Here is a 19,510-nt window from a genome sequence, read left to right as displayed (position 1 = left end):
AAAAAAAAAAAAAAAAAAGAGAGAGAGAGGGTCTCACTAATTTGTGTAGGCTAGCCTCAAACTTGCAATCCTCCTGTCTTCAGCCTCCCAAATAGCTGGGATTATAGGCATGTAACACCACGCCTGGCCTAAACATGATTTTTTAAAAAAATAAATTTTTGATTGTAGGTGGACACAATCTCTTTATTTATTTATTTTTATGTAGTGCTGAGGATTGAACCCAGTGCCTCATATGTGCCGGGTGAGCACTCTACCACTGAGCCACAACCTCAGTCCCCTAAACCTGATTTTTAACTGACTGCATATTATAAGATATTTTGAATAAACTGGCTTGGAGCTCAGTTAAGGTTGGACATGAATGGTTTTATTACTATTATAATACTGTGATGGTCCATTGCTTTAAATAGTTAATCAAAGCTCTAAAGAATTACATAGTCTAATTTTAATATATGCCATATTAAAGACACCTTAATGATTTGAAACAAAGGATTTTAATCATAATTCAACAGCTATAAACAGTGTACATGTACTCAGGTATGCCTAGAAAATATATGAAAGTATATTTCATATATTTGCAAGTTCAAAGTAATCCTAGAATGTGAATCAAATATAGGTAAGGATGTAAAGTGTCACTGAGGAAAGAAGAGGTAATATCTAAGACTTAACACTATGATCTGAAAGTAGAAGGTGTCTCTGAGGAAAGTAACTTACTTTTATGTTTTTTTGGGGGGGGGGTTGGGGAAATGGTATTTGAACATTTTAACTTGAAATATCTATTGATTTAAAATAATCATCTTAGGAAAGTATGTTTTCTAAGCTAAAACAATTTTTAAGTGGATAGTAGAGCCTATACATATATTTAGTAACATTTTAAATTTTACTATTTTTATTTTGGAGAAAGTTTCCTTCTCGTTGCTTATTTTCATATTGAATTTTCACTTCCCTTTTTTCTTTTTTTAAATTTAGGTCAAAGCACAAATATGTCAGCTTTGTAAAAGTACAAAATAAAGCTAGTTTATGCTTGCCTGCACTTATTGACAAGTATTATAAGTGCAAAGATTTCAAAATTTAACACCTAATAAAGGTACTCCACATCAAGTTAGGGATGCAATTATCATCTTCAGTGGTACACATGAGAATTAGAAGTCAGTGTTTGGCTGTTGTGTTTTGTTACAACATAGTCTGTTTTGTTGTTGTTGTTGTTGTTTGTTTCTTTGTACTGGAGATTGAATCTAGGGGTGTTTTACCCCTGAGCTACATACCCCATCCTTTTATATTTTGAGACAGGGTCTAGCTATGTCACTTAGGGCTTCACTAAATTGCTAAGGCTGGCTGGCCTCTGATGTTTGATCCTCCTGCCTCCTGAGTCACTGGGATTACTGTTGTACGCCACTATGCTCAATACAACAGTTTGTTAAAACATGAATTTATGGGCTGGGGATGTGGCTCAAGCGGTAGCGCGCTCGACTGGCATGTGTGCGGCCCGGGTTCAATCCTCAGCACCACATACAAACAAAGATGTTGTGTCCGCCAATAACTAAAAAATAAATATTAAAATTCTCTCTCTCTCTCTTAAAAAAATAAATAAAATCATATTTAAAAAAAAACAAAAACATGAATTTATGATTGTCCTTTGGTGCCAGGACCTTCAGAGACACCAAAGTCCAAGTCTCTTAGATACACATGGTGTAGTATTTATGGTGCACATATATATGTGCACACAACCATATATCCTCCCACTCCCAGCTGGGGATTGGACCCAGGGTCTTGTGCATGCTCAGCAAGCACTGTATCGTGATCTACAATGGCAGCCAACCTCAGGTATTCATTTTATTTTGAGATGGAGTTTTGTTGCCCAGGCAGGCTTTAAACTCTTAATCCTCCTACCTCAGCCTCCCAAGTACCTGGGATTACCAGCATGTGCCACCATACCCAGTTCTCATATATTCTAAATACATCCCTATATTATTTTTTGTGTTGCCTGAAAAGACCCAGGGCCTCACTTATGATCCTCATGTCTCAGCCTTTTCTGAGTAGCTGGAATTATAGACGTGTGCCACTATGCTCAGCTCATTTGTGATAAATTTTACCCCTGGACCTTGACCAGGTAGAAAGAATCTTTGGTATCATACATGAGTAAATTACAACCAGGAAAAGACAAATTAGTAGGTGAAGAACTGAGCTTCAGAATACAAGGTGCCTTTCTTCCCTTTTATGTAGAAGAATGATAGCTGTGGTCCCAGGGGAACACAAAACACTCCAGTATAGGCCTGAGTGTTAAAGGTACTTTAGATTCGAATTGGCCCATTACTTTTTCACTTATAAAGCAACCTTACAAATTCTTGGTCTTTAAAAAAATTTATTTTTAAACATGGACACGTGCCTTTATTTTATTTGTTTATTTTTTTATGTGGTGCTAAGGATTGAACCCAGTGTCTAGACAAGCACTCTGCCACTGAGCTACAACCCTAGACCCCTTACTCAGTCTTTATGTAACCTTTTAAAATAAATAGTTTTAGCTATCATTTCTCTTTTATAGATAAAGTTACAGAGAGGTTGATTATTCATTTCTTAGTAGTGCTATTACTTGAATTTTATCTAGAATATTTTCCTTCTGCTATCCCATGTTGTCTTTGCAAGTTCAAAGTAATCCTAGAATGCGAATCAAATATAGGTAAGGATGTAAAGTGTCACTGAGGAAAGAAGAGGTAATATCTAAGACTTAACACAATGATCTGTCTGAATGTTTGTGTCTCCCAGAATTTGTAATTAAACCTACAAGTGTTACACACCTGTTATCCCAGTGACTAGGGAGGCTAAGACAGGAGAATCTCAAGTTTGAGGGCAGCCTCAGTAACTTAATGAAGCCCTAAGCAATTTAGTAAGACCCTGTCCCAAATAAAAGAGCTGGGGATGTAGCTCAGTGGCAAAGCATCAATCCCCAGTACCAAAAAGGAAGGAAGAAAAATGAAAAGGAAGCAAAAAAAAAAAAAAAACAAAAACCCTCTAATTGGCAAAGTGATAATATTATGATATGGTAGGAGCCTTTGGGGATGATTTGCTCATGAGGGCTCCTCATGAATAGGACAAATTCCCTTATAAAAGCAGCCCTAGATGCCTTGCATGGTGGCACACACTTGTAATTCCAGTGGCCCAGAGGACTGTGAGTTTAAGGCCAGCCTTAGCAACTTCCTGAGGTCTTGAACAACTTAGCAAGACCCTGTCTCAAAATAAAAAAAAAAGGACTGGGAATGTGGCTTAGTGGTAGAGTACCCCTGATTCAGTCCCTGGTACCAAAACAAATAAACGAACAAAGCCCTTGAGGGCTATTTTGCTTCCTTTCACCTTATGAGGACACAGAAAAAAGCACCGCCCACCACCCGCCCCCCAGGCACTGAGTACACTTTTTGATTTGGGACATTCCAGCTTCCCAGATTGTGAGAAATAAGTTTCTGTTTTTATAAGCTATGCAGTCTATGGCTGGTCATAACTGGCAGATGTGGAATAAGATCTGATTGGGAATTTAACTGTGACTTCCTGTCCAAACTTTGTCACATTATATATGCAATCCTGGTCAAATTACTACCTTATCTGAAAAAGTTTTCCTCATGTTTATTTATTTTTTTGGGGGGGATTGAATCCAGGGGTGCTTTAATAATGAGCTACATTCCCACCCCTTTTTTAATGTTTTATTTTAGAATTCATTAAATTGCTCAGGGCCTTGTTCAGTTCTGAGGCTGGCATCTAACATTTGATTCCCCTGTCTCATCCTTTTTTGTTGATGTGCCACTGTGCCTAACTGTTTTTCTCTCTCTCTCTCTCTTTTTTTTTTTTTTCCCTGTACCGGGGATGGAACCCAGGGTTGCTTGACTGCTAAGCCACATCCCCAGCCCTTTTATTTTTGAGACATGGTCTCACTAAGTTGCTGAGGATGGCTTTGAATTTGCCTCAGCCTTCTGAGCTGCTGGGATTATAGGCACGTGCCACCGTGCCTTGTTTTCCTCATTTGTTAAAAAAAATATTTTATTTACATTTTAGTTTTTGGCACACACAACATGTTTTGTATGTGGTGCTGAGGATCGAACCCGGGCCGCACCCATGCCAGAAGAGTGTGCTACCGCTTGAGCCACATCCCCAGCCCCAGTTTTCCTCATTTTTAAAATGGATAATTTTCCTGTTTTGATGTTATCAGAAGGGTTTTTGTTTATATGTGAAAGTAACTAGTAAAGCTACATTCCTTTTTTTTTAACTTATTGAGATATCATTTTTTCTCATTCTCCATTTTTTATTGGTGCCTTATGTTTGTACATATTGAGTCAATATAACAATGTAATTTGACCAATATCACTCCCCAGCTAGTAAAGCTACATTCTAATAAAAAACTATTAAGGCATAGCTATATTTGTTTCAGCCCAATCTCTGATAAAAAATAAAGTAACTGGTCATGGTGGCACATACCTGTAATTCTAGCTACTTGGTAGACGGAGGCAGGAGTATTGCAATTCGAGGCTAGCCTCAGTAACTTAGACAAACTTAGTGTCTCAAAATAAAACATAATAAGGGCTGGGGATGTAGCTCTGTGGTAGAGAATCTCTGGACTCAATCCCCAGTACTGAAAAAAGAAAAAATAAAAAAGAATAAAGTAGGACTAGAGGTAAATCTTAGTGGTGGAATGCTTGCCTGGTATGTGAGGCCCTGGGTTTGGTCCCCAGTACTTCAAAAAAAAAAATGAATAGAGTAAACTCAAATATAGTTTTCCTGAACATGCTGGTGGCAATTCTAATAGTTTCTAAAATGTTTCACTGTTAGTTTTAAAACTGGAACTTTATTCAGTAAAATTGGTGCTTTATTTTATTTTATTTTTTATAAAAATGCATTAGAATACTTTTTCTGAGTTCTGTTTTCTGTTTTGTTTTGAGGTTCTGGTAATGGAACCCAGAGCCTTTTGCATGGTAGGTAAGCACTCTACCACTGAGCTAAGCCTCCAACCCTATTTTTCCAAAAATAAAATCCCCCTTCCCCATAATCCCAAGTCCCACAAAACAAAAAAATTGCATGCATTCTAATTTGTTACTTCTCTTGCTATGGGTTGAAAGAATTTTTATATCATTCTTCTTCATTGTAAAGATTCAGCTGGCTATGTGAAAAAGTGATTCCATCATAAATCATGTACTTAATATACATTAAATTGTTAATTTTCTGACCTTGAGTTAGCCTTTGTTATCTCACAGGAAGAGCCTTGTAGGGTGTGAGGGAAATGGAGGAGATTGTTTGGCATCTACATAAAAACATTTAAAACCAGTTGAGATGATAGTGTGGCACATAAATGTAATCCCATCTACTCTGGAGGCTAAAAGAAGAAATGGAAAGTTTGAGGCTCCTTGGGATGTAACTCTGTAGTAAATGTACAAAGGAAGAGGTAAAATCCTGCTACCCAGAGATATGATGTTCAAGTTTTATTTTTTCCAACTTTTCTATTCTTGAGTGTTTTCCTGTACCTTTTAAAATGTGTGCATGTGCTGTTTATTTTTATATCCTTTTAAATAATAAATATGTGTAATAATTCTTATTACACATATAGAGCACAATTTTCCATATCTCTGTATATAAAGTGTGTTCACACCAATTCATATCTTTATACATGTACTTTTTTTGCATTACAATTCTTATTACACATATATGTGTAATTTTTTTCATATCTCTGTATATAAAGTAGGTTGACACCCAATTTATGTCTTCATAGAAGTACTTTGGATAATGGATGTCCATCACATTCCACATCCTTGCTAATTCCCTGCCTTCCCCTCCCATCCCTAGTATGTGTCATAATTTAAACATTCCCTTTGAGACATTTAATTGTTTTTCACTTTTTAAAGCTATGATAATTTGTATGTAAAATTTCATATTTCAGATTATTTTTCTTGATATAGTAATATCATTATTCAGGGGATGTGAACATTTTTAAACTTTTGGATTCATATTGTCAGAAAATTTATTATAGTTTATAATCTCAAATGCAATTATATGTGGCTCCTTCATATTTTTAAGAATCTGTATATTATTAAAATATCTGGGGCTGGGATTGTGGCTCAGCGGTAGAGTGCTTGCCTAGCACGAGCGAGACCTGAGTTCGATCCTCAGCACCATATAAAAATAAAGGCATTGTGTTGTGTCCATCTACACCTAAAAAAAAATAAATGAATAAATATTTTTAAAAATGTGTGAATATGGGCTGGTGTTGTACCTCAGTGGTAGAGGCACTGGGTTCAATCCCCAGCATCACATAAAAATAAATAAAATAAAGGTATTGTGTCCATCCATAACTAAAAAGTTTTCTTAAATGTCTGAATATTAGTAAAAAATTTTTTCTAATTGCTTTATAATTTTTTTGAGCTTGTTTTGTTGTATATATCTTTAGAAAGTCCTTTTCCAAAGGTCGCATAAATATTCACTTAAATTATCTCTACAGCTGGGATGTAGTTCAGTGATAGAGCACTTACCTAGCATGTGTGAGACACTAATATTGATTTCCAGCACCACACATACACAAAAAAATTGCTACAATCTTTGTTTTTTTTTTCTTTTTTTTGCTAGTGAGTTTTCCTAGGATGATTTATTGAAATATTTTTTATTCATATTTTATATGGAAGTAAAAATTTTATTTATTTTTTAGTTGTTGTTGGACACAATACCTTTATTTTATTTATTTACTTTTATGTGGTGCTGAGAAGCGAACCTAGGTCCTTGCATGTGCGAGGCAAGCACTCCACCGCTAAGCCATAACCCCAGCCCCCAAATTTTTTATATAAAATAAAAATTAGAAAAAAAGATTGCTTTCTATATAGTGGGTTATAGTATTTTCTTACACTACTTCTTCATCCACCACCTTTTTCCTGCTTGCTGTTCCAATAATGATAAGCATCCAGATGTCTTTGATTCTGGCTATACTTTGGGAAAAGATCTAAAACAAAACTAGTCTAGGCCTTCTCTTTTTTGTTCTGTCTAACGTGTGTGTTTTGTTTTTTGTGTGTGTTTAGTATTGAGGTTTGAATCCAGGAGTTCTCTACCACTGAACTACACCCATGGCCTTTTTTTAATTTTTTGAGACAGGGTCTCACTAAATTGCCAAGGCTGGTCTCGAACTTGAAATCCCCTTGTCTCAGCCTTCCAAGTTGCTGGGTTACAGACAAGTTACTGGTATTGTAAACATTTGCCACTGCCCCAGGCTTTTATTTTAGAACTAATTCAAAGACTGGGGATGGAGCTCAGTGGTAGAGCAAGTGTCCAGCATGTGCCAGGCCCTGGGTTTGATCCCCAGTACCACATAAAGCCCACAAAACTAAGAAAATACTATACCTGCATTAATAGTTAGTGGTACATAACTAACTATTCTTTCAGTAATTCTCTGTTTTTCCAATGCTGGTGATTGAACCCAGTGCCTCATGCATGCTAAGTGCTCTATAGCTGAGCTAAACCCCATTCTTAGTTTGGTTCTCTTAATTATGAAGTGCTCAATAGCTGAACTAAACACCATTTCTAATTTGGTACTCTTAATTATTAAGGCTTACACAAGAGAGTGAGTAGGGAGGATAAAGGTAAATTTTTAAAAACTCATTTTGCAATAAATGATTAGTTCAGATTTAGATTAAAAAAACCTTTAGGCTGGGTATGGTGGTGCACGCCTGTAATCCTAGCAACTCCAGAGGCTGAGGTAGGAGGATCACAAGTTCAAAACCAGCCTCAGCAACTTAGTGAGGTCATATCTCAAAATTAAAAAAAGGGCTGGATGTGGGCTGGGGTTGTGGCTGAGTGGTAGAGTGCTTGCCTAACGTGTGTGGCCCTGGGTTCAATTCTCAGTATCACATATAAATAAATGAATAAAATAAAGGTTCATCAACAAAAGATTTTTTTAAAAAAGGGTTGGGATGTGGCTTAGTGGTTAAGCACCCCTGAGTTCAATTCCTGGTATCCCCCACCCCTTCAAAAGAACAAAATTGACTTTAGAAGTGTCAATTTTAGGGTCTGTTTATATACTTTATAATTTCTTCATTGATATTGGGATTTAGTTCATTCTGTACTGTATTAACTATTAACTCTAACCAGCAAATTTGGTAATTACAGAATTAGAATACCTTTTATTATATATAGCAGTTCCCCCTATCCTGTAGATAACGAAGTCCTGAAAATATTAGGTGGAAAATTCCATAAGTAAATGATAAGTTATATATTGTGTTTCATACTGAGAATGATGATGAAATCTCATCCTTTTCTGCTCTGTCCCACCCAGGAAGTGAATCATTTCTTTGTCCTAATGCATTCGTCCATACTGTATATGCTGCCTGTCAGTCACTTGGTTATCATCTAGGGTGTCAGATGGTCTCTCAGAATGTGTTCAAGAAACTTTTATTTAATAACACCCCCAAAGTGCAAGAGTCTGGTGGTGGCCATTTGAAAGTGCCAAAGAGAAGCCATAGTGTTACCTTAAAATGAAAAAATGTAATTTCTCCACTTAATAAGGAAAGGAAAAAAAAAAAGGTATATGCAGAGGTTGCTAGGATCTATGGTAAGAAGGAGTTTTCTATCTATGAAATTGTGAAGGACAAAGAACTGTGTGTTAGTTTACTTTTGACATCTCAAAGTGCAAAAAAATATTATGGTACAATAGCTCATAAAAGAAAACATTAATGTATTTTGAGGGAAAAACTACATTTTTATAACTTTTATTAATAGTATATTGATTTTCGTTTTGATTTTTTGGTACCAGGGATTGAACCCAGGGGTGCTTAACCAAAGCTAAGCCACCTCCCCATCCCTTTTTTATTTTTTGAGACAGGGTCTCACAGAGTTGCTTAAGGCCTTGCTAAATTGCTGAGGCTGACCTGGAATTTACAATATACCTGCCTCAGCCTCACGAGTTGCTGGGATTACAGGCATGCACCACTGTGCTCAGCTATTGTACATTGTTATTATATCTTGTTGTGCTATTATTAGTTATTAGTGTTGTGCCTAATTTTTAAATTAAACTTTATCAGAAATATGTACATATTGGAAAAAACATAGTGTATATAGGGTTTGATACTATCCTCAGTTTCAGGTATGCAGATAAGGAGTACTACTCTATTAACTATTAACTCTAACCAGCAAATTTGGTAATGATTAAAGGGTCAGATGGAGGGTCCAGATAATTTAGCATATTCATTTCAAGAGAAAATAGATGTATAATTATTTGTCCTTAAAGCCAATGGGTTTAGAAGAGGGAAGAAAGTTACTCTTAAATTTTAAAAGTTAAGGACTAGGGCTGGAGTTGTAGCTCAGTGTTAGAGCACTTGCCTAGCATGTGTGAGGCACTAGGTTTGATGCTCAACACCACCATAAAATAAATAAAACAGAGGTACTGTGTGCATCTACAAATGATATATATATGTATACATATATATATATACATACACACATACATGTATGTATATAAAAGTTAAGGACTAGTTAAAGTTTGGTACTGGGGATTTAACCCAGGGGCTATTTAGCAGTGAACTAAATCACTAGGATTACAGGCCTGTGTCCCCATGCCTAAAAAATAAAAACTTAAAACTCTTTGAATAATTGAAATATTCATATGGTATAAATTCAGAAGAAACAAATGCCCCCTCCTTTTTTTTTTCCTTAAGAGCTGAGATCTTGTTATGTTGACTAGGATTCCTTAATCCCAAATTTCTGGACTGAAGAGATCCTTTTTCCTCTTCCTTGTAGCTGAGACTACAGGCATGGGATATTCCTGGCTACAGAAGATACAGAAATGTATACACAGTAAAGTCTTCTATTTCTGCTCCTAGGCACATAGGCCATAGTCAGCTAGTTACATAATTATTTTAAAGTATTAAATTTTTAAGGTTTAGAATTTAGAACTATCTATAAATGAACACCACTATTTTACTATTGTGTGGGAATTTCCACATCAGCATGTGATTTTTGTGTTGGGTAATAGTTTTTGTTTACATGTGGGTAAATTGTATTTATATATAAACATTTGTACCCATATATAAATGTATAATTTGATTCAAAATGTAAAATGTATAGAAAATTAGGAAACCAAGAAAAAAGTCGTTATCTGATCACCAAAATAGTAACTAGTATAATCATTTTTTATATTATTTTTTAGTTGGACACAATATCTTTATTTTATTTATTTATTTATTATGTGGTGCTGAGTATCAAACCCAGGGCCTCGCACATGCTAGGTGAGCACTCTACCACTGAGCCACAACCCTAGCCCTAGTGTAATCATTTTAAGGTAGAATAATCTTTTCCAAGTTTAAATTCTGGGTACATAGTAATTCTAAATACTTTTTTAACCACAAGAATTTCACATGGAGCGTGATGGATTTCTAACATTCTTTTTATGAGGGAAAGGAAATTAGTAAATGTTTTTCTTGTAAGAAGGAGCAGAGAACTACCCTCTATTGAAGAGGAAAAGGGAATTAGTGATTAGAGAGGGGTTAAATAAGGATACATATTTTTATAGTACAGCTTAAGAAAAAATTAAGGCAAAAACCCAACATGTAGTAATTGTGGATCCTTAGAACTGTTTTTTAAAAACTTTTATTTATTATTTACTTGATGCTAGGGATTGAACCCAAGGCCTTGTGTATGCTGAGCAATCACTCTACCACTGAACTACACCTCCAGCTCTTTTTCTTAAAGTAAGGGATTAATTGGAAATGTAGAGAGGATAAGCTGATAGTCAGATTACACCATTTGTTATATTTTACTATTCCATGTTTTGATGGTCAGTATCATGGAGGATTTATTTAAAAAGGAAAAGAAAGAAAAAACTTTCCAAGTCTTAAGTTCAGTCTATATCTACTACCACAATGGAGTCTGAGCAACAGAAGTCAAAGACTCAAAATCATAAAATATAAAGGTAGTGAGTGTTTGGATAAAAAAATAAAAATGACTGCTGCACAGGATTCTGCCTCAAATCAAAATTTATTAGCCTCTAGATGGGCGTGGGGACACAGGCCTGTAATCCTAGTGATTTAGTTCACTGCTAAATAGCCCCTGGGTTAAATCCCCAGTACCAAAAAAAGAAAAAAAAAAAGTAGACTTTTGGTACAACTACAGGATGGGTGGTTCCAAGAAGATTCTGGAAATCAGTGGATAATGTTGAATAACAATTGCCTGTTATTACTAATTCAAGATAAATAAAATGTCAGTAATCTTTCTTTATATCACTTTAAAAGGGTTTTCCTAATATCATCTGGAACTAATGTTCTAACCTAAAGTTCCCATAAATTTTCCAGTTGCTCAACCCAGAGTTTCCTACTATGTTTTTTTTTTTTTTTTTTAAACTCAGGGGTGCTTAACTACTGAGCCACATCCCCAGCCCTTTTTTATGTTTTATTTAGAGACAGGGTCTCACTGAGTTGCTTAGTGCCTCGCTATGTTGCTGAGGCTGGCTTTTAACTTGTGATCTGCCTGCCTCAGCCTCCTGAGACACTGGGATTACAGGTGTGTACTACTATATCCAGTTCTATTATGTTGTTTTTTATGAGCCCTCTTTTTTAAAGTACTGTCTTTATAGGTGCCATTTTATATTCTGCTTAATTATGTTTGTTCACTAAATACATAAACCTTTTTCTTTTACTACAATTTTTTTTTCTCACTCTGAAACCGGTATACTTTAATCAAACAAACAAAAATACAGTTTTTTTTTCTTGTGACAAGGTCTCTCTATGTATGTTACCAAGGCTTTTTTTGAACTTCTGCCCTCAAGTGATCCTCTTATTTCAGCCTCTGGAGTAGCTGGGACTGCGGGCACATGCTATCAAGCCTGCATCACACAGAATGTATTACAAAGTCAGTGGTTCAGTTTTCATAGTTGGTCCACATATTTTTTTTCTAATACTACCACTTGAATCCAAGGTCTCACACATGCTGAGCAAGCACTCTACTGTTAAATTACATCTCCAGCTCTAATTTTATTTTGAGACAAGGTCTCAATAAGTTGCCAAGATTGGCCTTGAAATTATTGTCCTCCTGTTTCAGCCTCCTGAGTGGCTGAATTACAGGTGCATGCTACCTCTCCTAGCTCTTGTTTTATTTTTAAAATGAGTATGCTATATTATGCAGGCTAACTTAGAACTTGTGGGTTCAAGTAATTGTCTTGTCTCAGACTCCCAAGTAGTGTATACCACAATGCCTGACTGATCTGAATATTTTTAGTTCTTGATACCTATTGCCAAATTGCATCCCAGAGGGTTGAGAGTTGTAACAGTTCATTATAGGATTAATAATATATGACTAAACTTCTATTGAATTTTTTGTTTTTAGGTTAAAATTTATATTAATTGCATTTAATTAATGATGCAACTAAGGTACTTTTTCACACTGTTGGGAGAATTAAACCCAGAACCTTTTGTACATGCACTCTTTCACTGAGCTACATCCCCAGCCCATTTATCTAATTTTTTCCCCCTCATTTCTCTAATTTTTAAATTAGCTGTATTGACTCATTTGGGAATTATCTTTTCCCTTAGGCTTTACCTATTTAAAAAAAAATTAGTGGAACTGGGCATGGTGGTACATGCCTGTAATCCCAGAGGTTTTGGAGACTGAGGCAGGAGAATCAAAAGTTGGAAGCCAGTTTGGGCAACTAAGTGAGACTCTATGTCTAAAAATAAAAAGCTCTGGTGGTCAACATCCACTGATAGACCTTGAACAATTTGCTGTGTTCTTTTGGTTTGCACTAGGATGCAAAAGAAAATAATTCCTGTGCTTTCTGTCTTTGTAACAGTCCAGATTGAATTGGGGAACACATCTGTAGAAAAAGAAAGAAAGAAAAAAAGTCTGGTGGCGGCTCAGGGGTAAAGTGCCCCTGGGTTTAATCCCCAGTACTGGGAAGAGGGACAAGTAGAGACACTGCCGGCTGTTTTAACTGTTCTCTTCACATTTAAGAGATTTATTTACCCTTCTGCTCATTAGCCCTTGATTTTTAGTCATCTTCAGGGTTTTGTTTTATGTAAATCTCATGACCAAGACTTTGTTAATCCTGTTGTATTCTTTAGAAATTTTGTTTTGCCTGTTAAATTTATTAAATATGGAAAAGTTGCTAGCCATTAGTAAAAGAAGAAGAAATAAGGCCATTTTAGGTAAAAATCAGATAATGGTAGTTCCATCCAAATTAATATGAGAACTATTTTGAGTTAATTTAGTTTGTGGTTGTATTATATGCTTTAAAAATTCATGACTGATTCTCAAGCATTTTATTTTAAAAACATTTTTGAAATATTTACAATTTTGCATTGCTGTGTTACAAAAATAGGGAACCCTTTTGAAAATTATTTTTATGATCTTGAAGATCACATTTTATGTTTTGAGCATATTTGTTACCCCTAGGAATTAGTAAAATTTAGCCCAGGACACTTAACCACTGAGCCACATCCCCAGCCCCTTTTTATTTTTGAGACAGAGTCTCATTAAGTTGCTTAGGGCCTTGCTAAATTGCTGAGGTTGGCTTTATCCTGCCTCAGCCTCCCTAGCCGCTGGGATTACAGGTGTGCACCACTATGTCCAGCTCTATTATTGGCTTTTTATTATTTTTTTAAAGATATTTATTTTTTAGTTGTAGGTGGATACAAAATCATTAATTAATTAATTAATTTTTATGTCGTGCTGAGGATTGAACCCAGGGCCTCTCCTGTGCTAGGTGAGCGCTCTACCGCTGAGCCACAACTCGAGCCCCTATTATTGGCTTTTAACCTACTATTATTACAATAAGATTGAGAACTTTTTGTAGATTATTTGCTTTTCTTTCATATAGATATCTTCAAAGTGAAATTAAAATTCTGTTTTCACATATTTTTCTACTAAAATAACTATCATTTCAGACTGTTAACGAGTTAATGAAACTATAAATCATAGAAAAATAGTTCAGATCCAAGACAGAAACTGAAAATAACATAATAACATGAAATTGGGTTGAGGAGGTAATTAAATGGTAGAACACTTGCCTAGCATGGGCAAAGGGCTCTGGGTTTAATCCCTAGCACTGAAAGCAATGTTTTTGAAGAAATATTTGGGAAGGGTTTACTTATTTATTTTGCAGTACTGGGGATCAAATCCAGGGCCAATGCATGCTAGACAAGAACTCTACCACTGAGCTACAAATCAGTCCTTTTTATTTAAATACATGGGCTTGATAAATTTGTGATACTCCTGCCTTAGCCTCCCAAGTAGCTGGATTACAGGCATGTGACACCTTACCTGGTTTATTTTAATTTGCTTTATTATTTTAATAAATATGCCAGTATCTTCCAGAGTTATGTTAACGGAATTAAAGAGTGATAATAAACCTTGGGTTTTCATTATCTGGGGGAAGGGTTTCTTTTGACAATTTCCTTCAGCTTTTTTCCTTTTTCAGAGATGATTTTTTGTGGCTATGAGGGGCTGAGGCTCTTTATTTGATATATAATGAAAAATGTCTTCCAAGTCTATTAAATATTTAGGGAGGAAAGTGTTTATATGATGGTAAGCGAGTGTGAGTTCACATTAGTTGTATTGATGAAAAAATACCTGGTTACCTGGTTGATATGTATCCTTGTGTGTGTGTGTGTGTGTGTGTGTAGAAGACTGAACCCAGGGCCCTGGGCATGCTAGGCAAGCATTCTATACTGACTTACATTCCCAGTTCTTTTTTAACTTTTATTTTTTGAGACAGGGTCTTGTTAAGCCATACAGGCTGGCCTCAAATTTTTTGATCCTTTTGCTTTTGCCTCTAGAAGAACTGGGATTACAGACATGAGCCTCCACACCCATATGGGATATATCCTTTTAAGGAGCTTTTACATTGTAATTTTTTTAAAAATTGAAGATATTGCCAGGCTTGGTAGCTCCTGCTTGTATTCCTAGTGACGTGGGAGTCTTAGATAGGAGAATCAACAAGTTTGGAGCCAGCCACAGCAAGCTTAGAAAGGCCCTAAGCAACTTAGACCCAGTCTCAAAAAATAAAAAGGATTGGGTATGTGGCTCAGTGGTTAAGTGCTTCTGGATTCAATTCCTGGTTTTAAAAAAAAAGCCAGTAATATAAAGTACTCCCAAAATCAGTAAGAGAAAACAGAATTTGAACAGGAAGATATATAAATCCTGGTAAATTTGAAAAACTGCTCACTCAGTTTTGTTAAAATTGGGAAATAAAAACAGGGATACTCTTTGAGCCTGACATACTGACAGAGTTTTAAAAATTGATTATATCTACATACTACTATATAATTAGTAATCTGTAGTTGTACTCTATAATTTGTAATATGTACTATGTACTGTTGGTAGAATTGTTTTAACTAGGGATGGATTATGTGTAGTTTATTCGTACAGTGCTTGTCTAGTGTCATACACAAGGCTCTGGGTTCCTTCCCCAGTACCACAAAAATAAAATGGTAAAGCCTTTTTATGCATTCCTTTAAATCTGGAGATTTCTTTTTCAGTCTTCCAAAATATAGGTACAAAGATGGTTGTTGCAATATTTTTTAAAAATTGAAAATGCCATAAATACTTAGTCTTCAATGAAGGAGTGCCTAAGTTATTTTATTTATTCATGTTTTAGAGTATTATATAGCCATTATAAAGTGAGATAGAGCCTTGTTTTTTTGTGTATATGTACCAGGAATCTTACCTGAGCCACATCCCCATTAAAAAAATATATAGATAGATAGATAGATATAAATAAATAAATAAATGTATAAATAAATTAAATTTTTTTGGTGGGGAGGTGGATACCAGGGATTGAACTCAGGGGCATTCGACCACTGAGCTACATCCCTAGTCCTATTTTGTATTTTATTAGAGATAGGGTCTCACTGAGTTGTTTAGTGTCTCGATAAATTCTGAGGCTGGTTTTGAGCTAGTGATCCTCCTGCCTCCACCTCCTACCTCCACCTCCCCAGCCGCTGGGATTACAGCATGCACCACCACGCCTGGCCTAAATATATATATATTATTTTTAAAATATATATATTTTTAGTTGTAGATGAACACAATGCCTTTATTTTTTATTTTTATTTTTATGTGGTTATGAGGAACCCCGTGTCTCTATATGCAAGGCAAGTGCTCTGCCACTGAGCCACAATTCCAGCCTTAATATATATAATTTTTTAGTTGTTGATGGAACTTCATTTATTTACATGCAGTGCTGAGAATTGAACCCAGTGCCTCACACATGCTAGACAAGCGCTCTACCATTGAGCTATAACCCCAGCTCCCATATCCCCATTTTTTGAGATAGGATCTTGCTGAGTTGCTTAGGGCCTCAGAAATGTGGCCGGCTTTGAATTGTGATACTCCTGCCTTCAGCCTCTGGCCTTATTAAGAACTATGCCACCATACCCAGCTGAGTTTTATATATTGAAATGAAAGGTCTCCAAGACTTAAGTTACAGAAAAGCAAGATGCAGAACATATAAAACACATACCAAACACCTCATAAAACTACACACACACACACACACCCCTGTGTGTGTGTGTGTATAAATGTGTATTAAAAGACCTGAAAGTAGGGGCTGGGGCTGTAGCTCAGTGGTAAAGTGCTTGCTTCACATGTGTGAGGCAGTGGGTTCTATCCTCAGCACCACATAAAAATAAAGATACTATGTGTTCATCTACAAATAAATAAATATTTTTAAAAAGACCTGAAGGTATTCATTTGAGACTGTTAAGTGATGACCTTTGGGGGAAAGGAAGAATTATGGAGAGAATAGGAAGTTTGATATTTTTCCATTGTACTTTATGTACTCTGGTGACCCACTGAAATTGATCTGATAAAAATATAAAGGACTATCTTTGCTGTTGTTACTATTTCTTACTAAGAATTTTGGCCTTATTAAGATCCAGTCCTGTCCTACCCCCACCCCGCCCACTGGGGATGTCACCCAGGGGTGCTCTACCACTAAGCTACATTCCCAGCCCTTTTTATTTTTTGAGACAGATCTTGCTAAGCTGTCCATGTTGGTCTAGGATCTGCAGTCCTCCTTCCTTAACCTCTCTAGCAGCTGGGATTACAGGTGTGCATCACAATACCTGGTACCTTCTTATGAACTGCTTTTAAGGAATCAAGTCCTCATTCTAAGCCTAATTCTACAACAATAATTTTTTTAAAAGCACTTTTTTTTTTTTTTGTACTGGGGGTTGAACTCAGGGGCATTCAACCTACATCCCCATCCCTATTTTGTATTTTATTTAGAGATAGGGTCTCACTAAATTGCTTAGCGCCTCACTTTTGCTGAGGCTGGCTTTGATCTCATGATCCTCCTGCCTCAGCCTCCCAAGCAACTGGGATTACAGGCTTACTCCACCATGCCAGGATAAAAGCACTTTGTAGTAGAAGAACGATATCTCCTTTTTAACCAAAATTGTAAGCAGGAAATTAAATTTGATTCTCCAAAGCTGAAATTACATAAATCAAACACCCTATCATGAGGTGAAGTGTTTTAAGGTTCTAATAGCCAATGATAAATTGGTTAATAGCTTTGGAAAATTCCCTCACCACATATAGAAACAGGTGACTCAACTAATTTATTACTTCCAAACTCTACGAGGAAAGGTTATATTACTTGTAATAGAGATAGAAAATGACCCAGATCAGCAAATAAGGGGAATTGTTTTTGCCTTCTCAACATACAGAGCACATTATTTCACTTCGTTTCTGTGCTGTGAATTGTTTAAGAGTGGATGGGTTTGAGAGCTTTAAATATGTGTACTTATTTTACTTAATACTACATTAAAAATGACCTATGAGCTGTGTTGGTTAGTATACCTAGAGTCACATTGCTATCATAAATATTTGTTATATTAGGAAGATGCTGATATATTGGTGTCAAATATCAATCAAATGAATATGAAAATATAAAGGAGTAGTATAGGAACTCCTTAGTACTTATCACATAACTGCATTGTCAACTCATGTCTAGTTTATTTTCATCTAAGCCAATATCTAATTCCCTTATTCCCCCTGGATGATGATGATGGTTTTTCTGAAGTACTGGGGATTACAACCAGGGCCTCTTGAATGCTAGCAAGTGCTCTACTTTTTGAGCTACATCCTCAACAATCCTCCCCCAATTATTTAAAATTTTGAAAATTTTAAGTGCATATCGATGGTTTTATGACTATTTGTAACAATATATTAACACATTTAAAAAAATTTTGTTGTTATTATTGATGGATCTTTATTTTTTATATGTGGTGCTGAGGATCGAACCCAGTGCCTCACACATGCTATGCAAGTGCTCTACCACTGAGCCACAACCCCAGCCCATATTACACATTTTTAAGAAACAAATAGTAGTTGAGTGTGGTTGTGTACACCTCTAACCCCAACCACTCTGGTGAGGCTGAGTCAGGAGGATTACAATTTTCAGCAACACAGTGAGGCTTGTAGCAACTTAGACCCTGTCTTTAAAAAAACAAAAAAAGGACTAGTGATGGGGATATACTCAATATTAAAGCACCCCTGAGTTAAATTCGTGCAAAAAAAGTAGTAAAGGTAGTTATCCTTAATGAACATGCCTTTTGTGTGTGTGTGTGGGGGGGGATTGAACTCAGGGGCACTCCCACCACTGAACCAGCCCTTTTTTGTAATTTATTTAGAAACTGTGTCACTGAGTTCCTTAGGGCCCCACTAAGTTGCTGAGACTGGCTTTGAACTTGCAATCCTCCTGCTTCAGCTTTCTGAGCCTCTGTGATTACAGGCTTGCGTCACTGCACCTAGCCAGGATCATGCCTTTTTGATATTAGCGTTGTTTTCTAAAATTAGGGATATAGAGGAGGCTAACAACTCTATGAATCAGGAAGGGTAAAATCATTATTTCAAATTTCTTTCTATTGAAGACCTCTTTGAGGCAGATTTACCAAGTTCTGATTCAGTAACCCTGTTCTCTCTCAGGATAGAGCAGCTTCTTGTCCTATCTGGAGACCAAGGGATTTAAATATGGGGTGGGTGGGACTGCTTTTTTTTTTTTTTTCTTTTTTCTTTTTGCTCTAGTGCTTTAGCTGCAGATATATATTGAGATTGTTCTTGGGTCTCACCAGCTGTGTCCATTGTGTTAAAAAAAAAAAAAAAAAGGTTGTAGGGAATAGACAGCCTGCTCCAAGTTCTCTGGAGCATTTTTTCATTTCTCTGAGTAGATAAAAGGTGATCTTAAAATGGAAACTGTTAACTGGAAACTAAGTAGTAATTAAAACAGTTTGAGTTTACTTGAAGGAAGTTCTTCAGAAGCTCAGCACTAAATCTCAGGAATGTCATATCTATAAATGTACTTTTTCATTTACTTGTGATTAGTCAAGACTGGAATATAATTAAAAATTCTAGTTTGTTTACATTGTTCCTGGCATTTATAGATATATAGAGAATAAACATTGTCAATAATTCAGTTAATATTTATTCAGGAATACAGTGGCTGAAACAGTAAATGAGGTGTTTGGAGATGGTAACAACTAAGGTTCCTGTTCTGAAGAATCTTCCCCCC

The 19,510-nt window shown here is 35.9% G+C and overlaps 1 protein-coding gene and 1 non-coding gene across 2 annotated transcripts in view; both read left to right on the top strand.

Moving 5' to 3' along the window:
- Positions 1-19,510, top strand: part of Smim14 (small integral membrane protein 14) — an 81,072-nt gene that overhangs the window by 6,607 nt on the left and 54,955 nt on the right. The gene's annotated exons all lie outside the window — the stretch shown is intronic.
- Positions 12,692-12,816, top strand: LOC125611015. The gene has a single exon (XR_007341126.1). It is a non-coding gene; the product is annotated as a small nucleolar RNA SNORA31 (small nucleolar RNA).

The sequence above is a fragment of the Marmota marmota genome, unplaced genomic scaffold (assembly GCF_001458135.2).
Source record: "Marmota marmota marmota unplaced genomic scaffold, marMar, whole genome shotgun sequence".
Taxonomy (NCBI): Eukaryota; Metazoa; Chordata; class Mammalia; order Rodentia; family Sciuridae; genus Marmota; species Marmota marmota.
The sequence above is the reverse complement of the archived record's forward strand: the minus strand, read 5'-3'. Positions and strand labels throughout refer to the sequence as shown.